The sequence below is a fragment of the Jaculus jaculus genome, chromosome 7 (assembly GCF_020740685.1).
Source record: "Jaculus jaculus isolate mJacJac1 chromosome 7, mJacJac1.mat.Y.cur, whole genome shotgun sequence".
In the NCBI taxonomy this organism is placed as follows: Eukaryota; Metazoa; Chordata; class Mammalia; order Rodentia; family Dipodidae; genus Jaculus; species Jaculus jaculus.
The window spans coordinates 93732258-93741195 of NC_059108.1; the positions used below are offsets into that span (position 1 = coordinate 93732258).

The following is an 8938-nucleotide window of genomic DNA, read 5'->3' on the forward strand; positions in this document are numbered from 1 at the left end:
CTCCTCCCTTCCTTTCTCTTCACTTTGTACCTCTTTTTTAGCTTACTGGCTCCTACTACTGAGTTTTATCCTTCTCACACAGAAGCCCAATCATCTGTAGCTAGGATCCACATATAAGAGAGAACATGTGGCACTTGGCTTTCTTGGCCTGGGTTACCTCACTTAGTATCATCCTTTCCAGATCCATCCATTTTTCTGCAAATTTCATACCTTCATTTTTCTTTACTGCTGAGTAGAATTCCATTGTATAAATGTGCCATATCTTCATTATCCACTCATCAGTTGAGGGACATCTAGGCTGGTTCCATTTCCCCACTATTATAAATTGAGCAGCAATAAACATGGTTGAGCATGTACTTCTAAGGAAATGAGATGAGTCCTTAGGATATATGTCTAGGAGTGCTATAGCTGGGTCATATGGTAGATCAATCTTTAGCTGTTTTAGGAACCTCCACACTGATTTCCACAATGACTGGACCAGATTGCATGCCTACCAACAGTGTAGAAGGGTTCCTCTTTTTCACATCCCCACCAGCATTTATGATCATTAGTTTTCATGATGGTAGCCAATCTGACAGGAGTGAGATGGAATCTCAATGTAGTTTTAATCTGCATTTCCCTGATGACTCAGGGATGTAAAACATTTCTTTAGATGTTTATACACCTTCTGTATTTCTTCCTTTGAGAAATCTCTATTTAGCTCCATAGCCCATTTTTTAGTTGGCTTGTTGGATTTCTTATTATTTAACTTTTTGTGTTAATCCTCTATCAGATATATAGCTGGGGAAAATTTTTTTTCCATTCTGTAGGTTGCCTCTTTTCTTTATTCACAGTGTCCTCTGCAGTACAAAATCTTTGTAACTTCATGAGGTCCCAGTGGTTAATCTGTAGTTTTATTGCCTGAGCAATTGGGGTTATATTCAGAAATTCTTGGCCAAGACCAATTTGTTGAAGGGTTTCCCCTAGCTTTTTCCTCAAGCACTTTTAGAGTTTCCAGTCTGATAAGGTCTTTACTCCATTTGAACTTAATTCTTGTGCATGGAGAGAGAGAAGGATCTATTTTCATACTTCTACAATACATATCCAGTTTTCCAAACACCATTTGCTGAAGAGGCTGTCATTTTTATTGAATATCAGGTGGCTATAGCTATTTAGATTTACATCTGGGTCCTCTATTCTGTTCCACTGATCTACATGTCTGTTTTTGTGCCAGTACCATGCTGTTTCTGTTACTATGGCTCTTTAGTATAGGTTAAAATCAGGCATGATGATGCCAGCATTCTTATTATTGTTGCTCAGTATTATTTTAGATATTTGAGGTTTTCTGTGATTCCAAATGAATTGTTGGATTGTTTTTTCTATTTCCATGAAGAATGCCTTTGGAAGTTTGATGAGGATTGCATTAAATGTGTAGATTGCTTTTGGTAAAATTGCCATTTTCACAATATTAATTCTTCCAATCCAGGAACAAGGGATGTTTTTCCACTTCTTCTGCAATTTCTCGCTTGAGAGTTATAAAGTTTTCATTTTAGAGATCCTTTACTTCCTTGGTTAGGTTTATTCCAAGGTACTTTATTTACTTTGATGCAATTATGAATGAGAGTGATTCTCTGATTTCATCCTCTCTGTGTTTGTTGTTAGCATATATGAAGGCTACTGATTTCTGTGTATTTATTTTGTATACTGCTACATGGCAGGTGTTTATCAGCTCTAATTGTTTGATAGTAGAGTCTTTAGTGTCCTTTATATATAGAATCATGTCATCAGCACATAATGATAACTTGATCTCTTCCTTTTCAATTTGTATCCCTTTTATGTGTGTCTCTTGTCTTATTGCTATGGCTAAGACTTCCAGTACTATATTAAATAAAAGTGGGGACAGTGGACACCCTTGTCTTGTTCCTGATTTTAGTGGGAAAGCTTCCACTTTTTCCAAATGTAGTAATATATTGGCTGTAGGCTTGTCATAAATAGCCATTATTATATTGAGATATGTTCCTTCTATTCCAAATCTTTTTAGGATTTTTATCCTGAAGGGATGATGGATTTTGTCAAATGCTTTCCCTGTGTCTAATGAGATGATCATGTGATTTTTGTCCTTCAGTCCATTTATATAACATATTACATTTATCGATTTTCGTCTATTGAACCATCCCTTCATAACTGGGATAAAGCCTACTTGATCAGGTTGAATGATCTTTCTGATATATTCGTGTATTCTGTGTATTTTGTTGAGAATTTTTGCATCTATGATTATGAGGGAGATTGGACTGTAATTTTCCTTTTTTTTTTTTTTTTGTTCTATCTTTGCCTGTTTTGGTATCAGGGTGATGCTGGCTTCATAAGAAGAGAGTGGTAGAATTTCTTCTTTTTCTATTTTATGGAAACGCTTAAGAAGCAATGGTGTTCCCTCTTCCTTGAAGGTCTGGTAAAATTCAGCAGTGAATCCATCTGGGCCTGGGCTTTTTTTAGTTGGGAGATTTTTGATAACTGTTCGGATCTCCATGTCTGTTATAGGTCTATTAAAGTGATTAGTCTCATCTTGATTTAATTTAGGTAGGTCATATAAATCAAGGAGCTCATCCATTTCTTTCAGATTTTCTTACTTTGTGAAGAATATGCTTTCATAGTATTTCTCTATGATTTTTGAATTTTTCTGTCATGTGTTCTGATGTTACCTTTTTTTATCTCTAACTTTATTAATTTGTGTCTCTTTTCTCTTTCTTTTGGTCAGATTTGCTAAGGGTTTATCAATCTTGTTTATCCTTTCAAAGAACCAAATCTTTGTTTCATTAATTGTTTGGATTATTCTTTTTTTAGTTTCTATTTCATCAATATCTGCCATAATTTTTGTTATTTCTTCCTGTCTACTGATTTTTGGTTTGCCTTGTTCTTCTTTTTCCAAGGCTTTAAGGTGAAGCATTAGGTCATTTACTTGTCACCTTTCTAATTTCTTAACATAGACACTTGAAGCTATAAATTTACCTCTTAGGACTTTCTTCATTGTGTCCCAGAGATTTTGATATGTTGTGTTCTCATTATCGTTTGACTCTATAAATTTTTTGATTTCCCTCTTGATTTCTTCATTGACACATCCATCATATTTTAATGTGTTGTTTAATTTCCATGATTTTGTGTATGCTCTATAGCCTTTCTTGCTATTGATTTGTAGTTTGATTCCATTGCGGTCAGAAAGAATGCAAGGAATTATTTTAATTTTCCTGTATTTGTTAAGATTTGCTTTGTGTCCTAATATATGGTCTGTTTTAGAGAATGTTCCATGTGCTGCTGAAATGAATGTATACTCTGCAGCATTTGGATGAAATGTCCTGTAGATGTCTGTTAGGTCCATTCCTCCTATGACCTCATTTAGTCCAGATGACTCTTTGTTTATTTTTTCCCAGGATGACTTGTCAATTGATGAGATTGGAGTGTTGAAGTCACCCAATACCACTGTATTTGGTGTTATCTGTTACCTTAGTTCTAATAGTGTTTGTTTGATGTATTTGTGGGCCCCATGTTAGGTGCATATATGTTTAGGATTGTAATGTCCTCCTGTTGGAGGGTGACTTTAAACAATATAAAGTGGCCTTCCTCATGGCTGGAAGCTAGAAGAGAATCAGTCCCCAGACAGTCAGTGCATCTAGTGTCAGAAAGTGCTACATGGGCTACTGGGGAAAATAACTAATATCTGTCCAAGCCACTCATGGTCTAACGTACTTAGCAGCAAACAACCTGTTGTGATTCCCACACAAGTGCATGAGTGGCACACAGCCATGGTGTGGATCCAACTGCTCTTGATTTGGCTAACTTATCTCCTCTGTGTTATGGAACCCATAGCTGGGGCTGGGAAACAAGTCAGAACCATATCCAAACATAAGCCCACTGTCCAATATCAAGCTACCATCAATCATGGGCTACAAGAGGGCCTATACCTATTAAACAATCTATTAAAAATGTAAGGTTTATCTCATTAGTCCTGGCACTAAGTTACTCTCCATTGCAGATTTTGCTTCTCTTTTTCAGATAAATGTAGATGATAAGGAGAGAGCCACCCCGCCATACCTCAAAAGGCATGAAACTAAGAAAAATTGATGAAAACAACAAGGGTGCTGTTTTGCTGATGAACTGGATACCAGCACAAGGTGGAAGGAAACCAACACAGAGAAAAAGAAACTCCTATGAAATCAGAGAGCCAGAGCCTCAGAGGCCTCCAACACCTCATCAATGAAGCAGACCAAAAATGAACCCAACATGGCTCAGAGAAAATTTTGGAAGTGGCCACAGACAGAATGTCAGAGTCACATGTTGGGTCATGATATGCAGACACATTTATCTTACCCATAACTGTGGGCTAATTCCACAATGCAAGACCCATATACTTCAACATGGAGGGGCCAATGGGGAGGGGGTAGGTCATGGATGAGCCTAATAATGGTACCAAATTGACTGGATTTACTGAATACAAAACTAATTTATAAAATATAATAATAAATTTTAAAAAGATTAATTTTTTTTAAAAAAGAATAAATAAAAATAAATTTTTTGATAGGGATTGCATTAAATCTGTAGATTGCTTTTGGTAAGATTGCCATTTTCATAATATTGATTCTTCCAATCCAGGAACAGGGGATATTTCTCCAATTTCTAGTGTCTTCTGCAATTTCTCACTTGAGTGTTGTAAAGTTCTCATTGTAGAGATTCTTTACTTCCTTGGGTAGGTTTATTCCAAGGTACTTTTTTTTTTTTTTTTTGATGCAATTGTGAACGGGAACGATTTCATCCTCTGTGTGTTTGTTTTTAGCATATATGAAGGCTATTGATTTCTGTGTATTTATGTTGTATCCTGCTACATGGCTGTAGGTTTTGATGAGATCTAGCAGTTTGCTAGAAGAGTTTTTAGGGTCCTTTATGTATAGAATCATGTCATCTGCAAATAATGATAACTTGATCCTTTCCTTTCCAATTTGTATCCTTTTATGTGTGTCTCTTGCCTTATTGCTATAGCTAAGACTTCCAAAACTATACTAAATAAAAGTGGGAACAGTAGACACCCTTGTCCTATTCCTGATTTTAGTGGAAAAGCTTCTAGTTTTTCCACATTTAGTAATATGTTGGCTGTTGATTTGTCATAAATACCTTTTTTTAAAAAAAAATATGGAATGCTTCACAAATTTTTGTGTCATCCTTGCGCAGGGGCCATGCTAATCTTCTCTGTATTGTTCCAATTTTAGTATATGTGCTGCCAAAGAGAGCACAAATACCTTTTATTATATTGAGATATGTTCCTTCTATTCCCAGTCTCTGTAGGACTTTTATCATGAAGGGATGTTGGATTTTGTCAAATGCTATCTCTGTGTCCACTGAGATGATGATGTGATTTTGGTCCTTCAACTGATTTATATAATGTATTACATTTATAGATTTGTATATGTTGAACCCTCCCTGAATCTCTGGGATAAAGCCTACTTGGTCAGTGTGAATGATCTTTTTAATATACTCTTGTATTCTGTTTGCCAATATTTTGTTGAGAATTTTTGCATCTATGTTCATGAGGGAGTTTGATCTGTAATTTTCTTTTTTTGTTCTATTCTTGCCTGGTTTTGGTATCAGGGTGATGCTGGCCTCATAGAAGGAGTTTGGTAGAATTCCTTCGTTTTCTATTTCCTGGAAAAGCTTAATAAGCAATGGTGTAGGCTTTTCCTTAAAGGTCTGGTGAAATTCAGCAGTGAATCCATCTGGGCCTGGGCTTTTTATATTTGGGAGATTATTGATAACTGTTCGGATCTCCATGTCTGTTATAGGTCTATTTAAATGATTAATCTCATTTTGATTTAATTTAGGTAGATCATATATATATCAAGGAAAGCATCCATTTCTTACAGATTTTCATACTTTGTGGAGTATATGTTTTTATAGTATGTCCCTATGATTTTTTGAATTTCTCCGGAATGTGTAATGATGTTAACTTTTTCATCTCTGATTTTATTAATTTGTGTCTCTTCCCTCTTTCTTTTGGTCAGATTTGCTAAAGGTTTATCAATCTTGTTTAGCCTTTCAAAGAACCAACTCTTTGTTTCATTAATTCTTTGGATTTTTTTTTTCTTTCTGTTTCTATTTTTCTACGTTTTTCCCTAATCTTTATTATTTCTTCATGCCCACTGAGTTTTGGTTTGCCTTATTCTTCTTTTTCCAAGGCTTTAAGGCAAAGCATTAGGTCATTTATTTGCGACCTTTCTAATTTCTTAATATAGGCACTTAAGGCTATAAATTTACCTCTTAGAACTGCCTTCATTGTGTCCCAGAGATATTGATATGTTGTGTTCTCATTATTGTTTGACTCTTTAATTTTTTTGATTTCCTTCTTGATTTTTTCATTCACCCATTCATCATTTAGTAGTGTATTGTTTAGTTTCCATGATTTTGTTTATGCTCTATAGCCTTTCTTGCTACTGATTTGTAGTTTAATTCCATTGTGGTCAGATAGAATGCAAGGAATCATTTCAATTTTCCTGAATTTGTTAAGATTTGCTTTGTGTCCTAATATATGGTCTGTTTTAGAGAATGTTCCATGTGCTGCTGAAAAGAATGTATACTCTGCAGCATTTGGATGAAATGTCCTGTAGATGTCTGTTAGGTCCATTCCTTCTATGACCTCATTTAGTCCAGATGCCTCTCTGTTTATTTTTTTTCCTGGGATGACCTGTCAATTGATGAGAGTGGGGTGTTGAAATCCCCCACTACCACTGTGTTTGGTGTTATCAGTGACCTTAGTTCTAATAGTGTTTGTTTGATCAATTTGGGGACCCCATGTTAGGTGCATATATGTTTAGGATTGTAATGTCCTCCTGTTGGAGTGTGCCCTTAATCAATATAAAGTGACCTTTATCTTTCTTGACTAACGTTGGAGTAAAGTCTACCTTGGCAGGTATTAGGATAGCAACCCCTACTTGTTTTCTAGGCCCATTTGCTTGAAGCACCATCTTCCAACTTTTCACCCGAAGATAATGTCTATCCTTTGTAGAAAGGTGAGTTTCTTGGAGACAACAAATTGTAGGATCCTGCTTTTTAACCCAGTCTGCAAACCTATGTCTTTTGGTTGGGGCATTGAGGCCGTTGATATTGAGGGATATTATTGAAAGGTGTGTATTTATGTTTGCCTTTTTTTTTTTTTTTTTTTTTTTGTGGTTCCGTTTCTACCTGTGCTTTCTTGTGTTAACTAGTATTTGAGTATTGCTTGTTTTTTCTAGGTTCCTTATATGGGTGCTTTTTGTTTTCTTCAGCATGGAGGATTCTATCAAGTATTTTCTGTAGAGCTGGTTTTGTCTTCAAATACTCCTTTAACCTGCTTTTGTCATGGAATGTCCTTATTTCTCCATCTATTTGAATGGATAACTTTGCAGGATAAAGTAACCTTGGTTGACAGTTGTTATCTTTCAGAACTTGGAATATATTGCTCCAAACCCTTTTGGCTTTAAAAGTTTGTGTTGAATAATTTGCTGTAATCCTGATGGGCTTGCTTGTGGAGGTAACTTGATTTTTCTCTCTAACTCCTTTCAATATTTTTTCTTTGGTGTGTGTGTTTGTAAGTTTGACTATAATATGGCGAGGAGAGGTTCTTTCCAGGTTTTGTGTGGCTGGGGTTCTAAGGGTTTCCTGTATCTGCATTGGCACCTCTTTCCCAATTTGGGGGAAATTTTCTTCTATGATTTTGTTGAAGATACCTACTATGCCTTTGGAGTGGAATTCTTTTTCTTCTACTATGCCCTGAATTCTTATATTTGATCTTTTTATAGTGTCCCAAATATCTTGAAATTCCAACTCATACTGTTCTATAAGTTTGTCTTTCTCTTTGTTGGCCTGTATTAGATCTGCCACCTGGTCTTCTAGCTTAGATATTCTGTCCTCTCCCTCATCCATCCTAGTGGTGAGATTTTCTACAGAGTTTTTTTTTATTTCATTAACTGTGTTCTTCATTGCTAGTAATTCTGACTGGTTTTTCTTTATTATTTCTATTTCCTTATTTATGTCTTGTATTGCCTACTTTATTTCATGAAATTGGTGTCCTGCATCTTCTTTGATTCCTTTGATTTCCTCTTCGAGTTCCTCTTTGACTCCTTTGATTTGTTCTCTGATTTGTTTGAACATATTTACAATCATTCTTTTGAATTCTTTCTCAGGCATTTCCTCTAAATCGTTCTCACTGGAGGTCATTTCTGATGCATTAATACTTTTAGGTGGATTTATATTGTCTTGCTTTTTAGTGTTTCTTGTGTTATAATGTATATATTTTTGTATCTTGGATTAAGTTAATGCTTGGATTTTCTAGCTAGCTGGGTATTCTTAGCTGTATCAATTGATTTGATGTTATATATTTTCAGGGTAGGAACTTAAGGTGTTAGGTGTGGCTCTTAAGACTCACAGAGTATCTACAAAGGTGCTTCTAGGGGTTGAGTTTCCCTGCTATGGGAGTATTCAAGTAGACTCAATGGAATAAAAGTCAGGTAGATTCTTAAAGTTAACTAAACACTGTACCCATGCATTCAAAAACAGCCCCAAGTATGTATGCAAGAGTAGTCATTATAATGACCAGATCCTCTATCAACAAAGAGGTTAAGATTTCTGGTCTGTTGAGGGATCCAAGTCAGTTTGTGACCAAGTGAGACCCTTCCCTGGTGCAATCCCAGTTACCTTGGATGATTTTGGTCTCAGTCAAGTTACTGCCTGGTCACTGGGCTGCTGTTCTGATTTCTGGAGCTGGGCACTGGCTTTTCCTGTGGGGCAATCTGAGGCTGGCAACTGTGGCCCTGAAGATAGGCACCCCTGCTGCTGGAACTGCTGCTTCTAAAGCTGCCTCTGCTGGGTCTGTCCATAGTTGAAGGTGCTGCTGCTGGGCCCACTGCTGCTGCCTCTGCTGCTGGTGCTGTAGCTGCCACTT

The 8938-nt window shown here is 36.2% G+C and overlaps 1 non-coding gene across 1 annotated transcript; it reads right to left on the reverse strand.

Annotated features, from left to right (window-relative positions):
• Window positions 1-5151: 5151 nt before the first annotated feature.
• On the reverse strand, window positions 5152-5258 carry LOC123462413. Its single transcript, XR_006638235.1, has one exon. It is a non-coding gene; the product is annotated as a U6 spliceosomal RNA (small nuclear RNA).
• Window positions 5259-8938: the final 3680 nt, after the last annotated feature.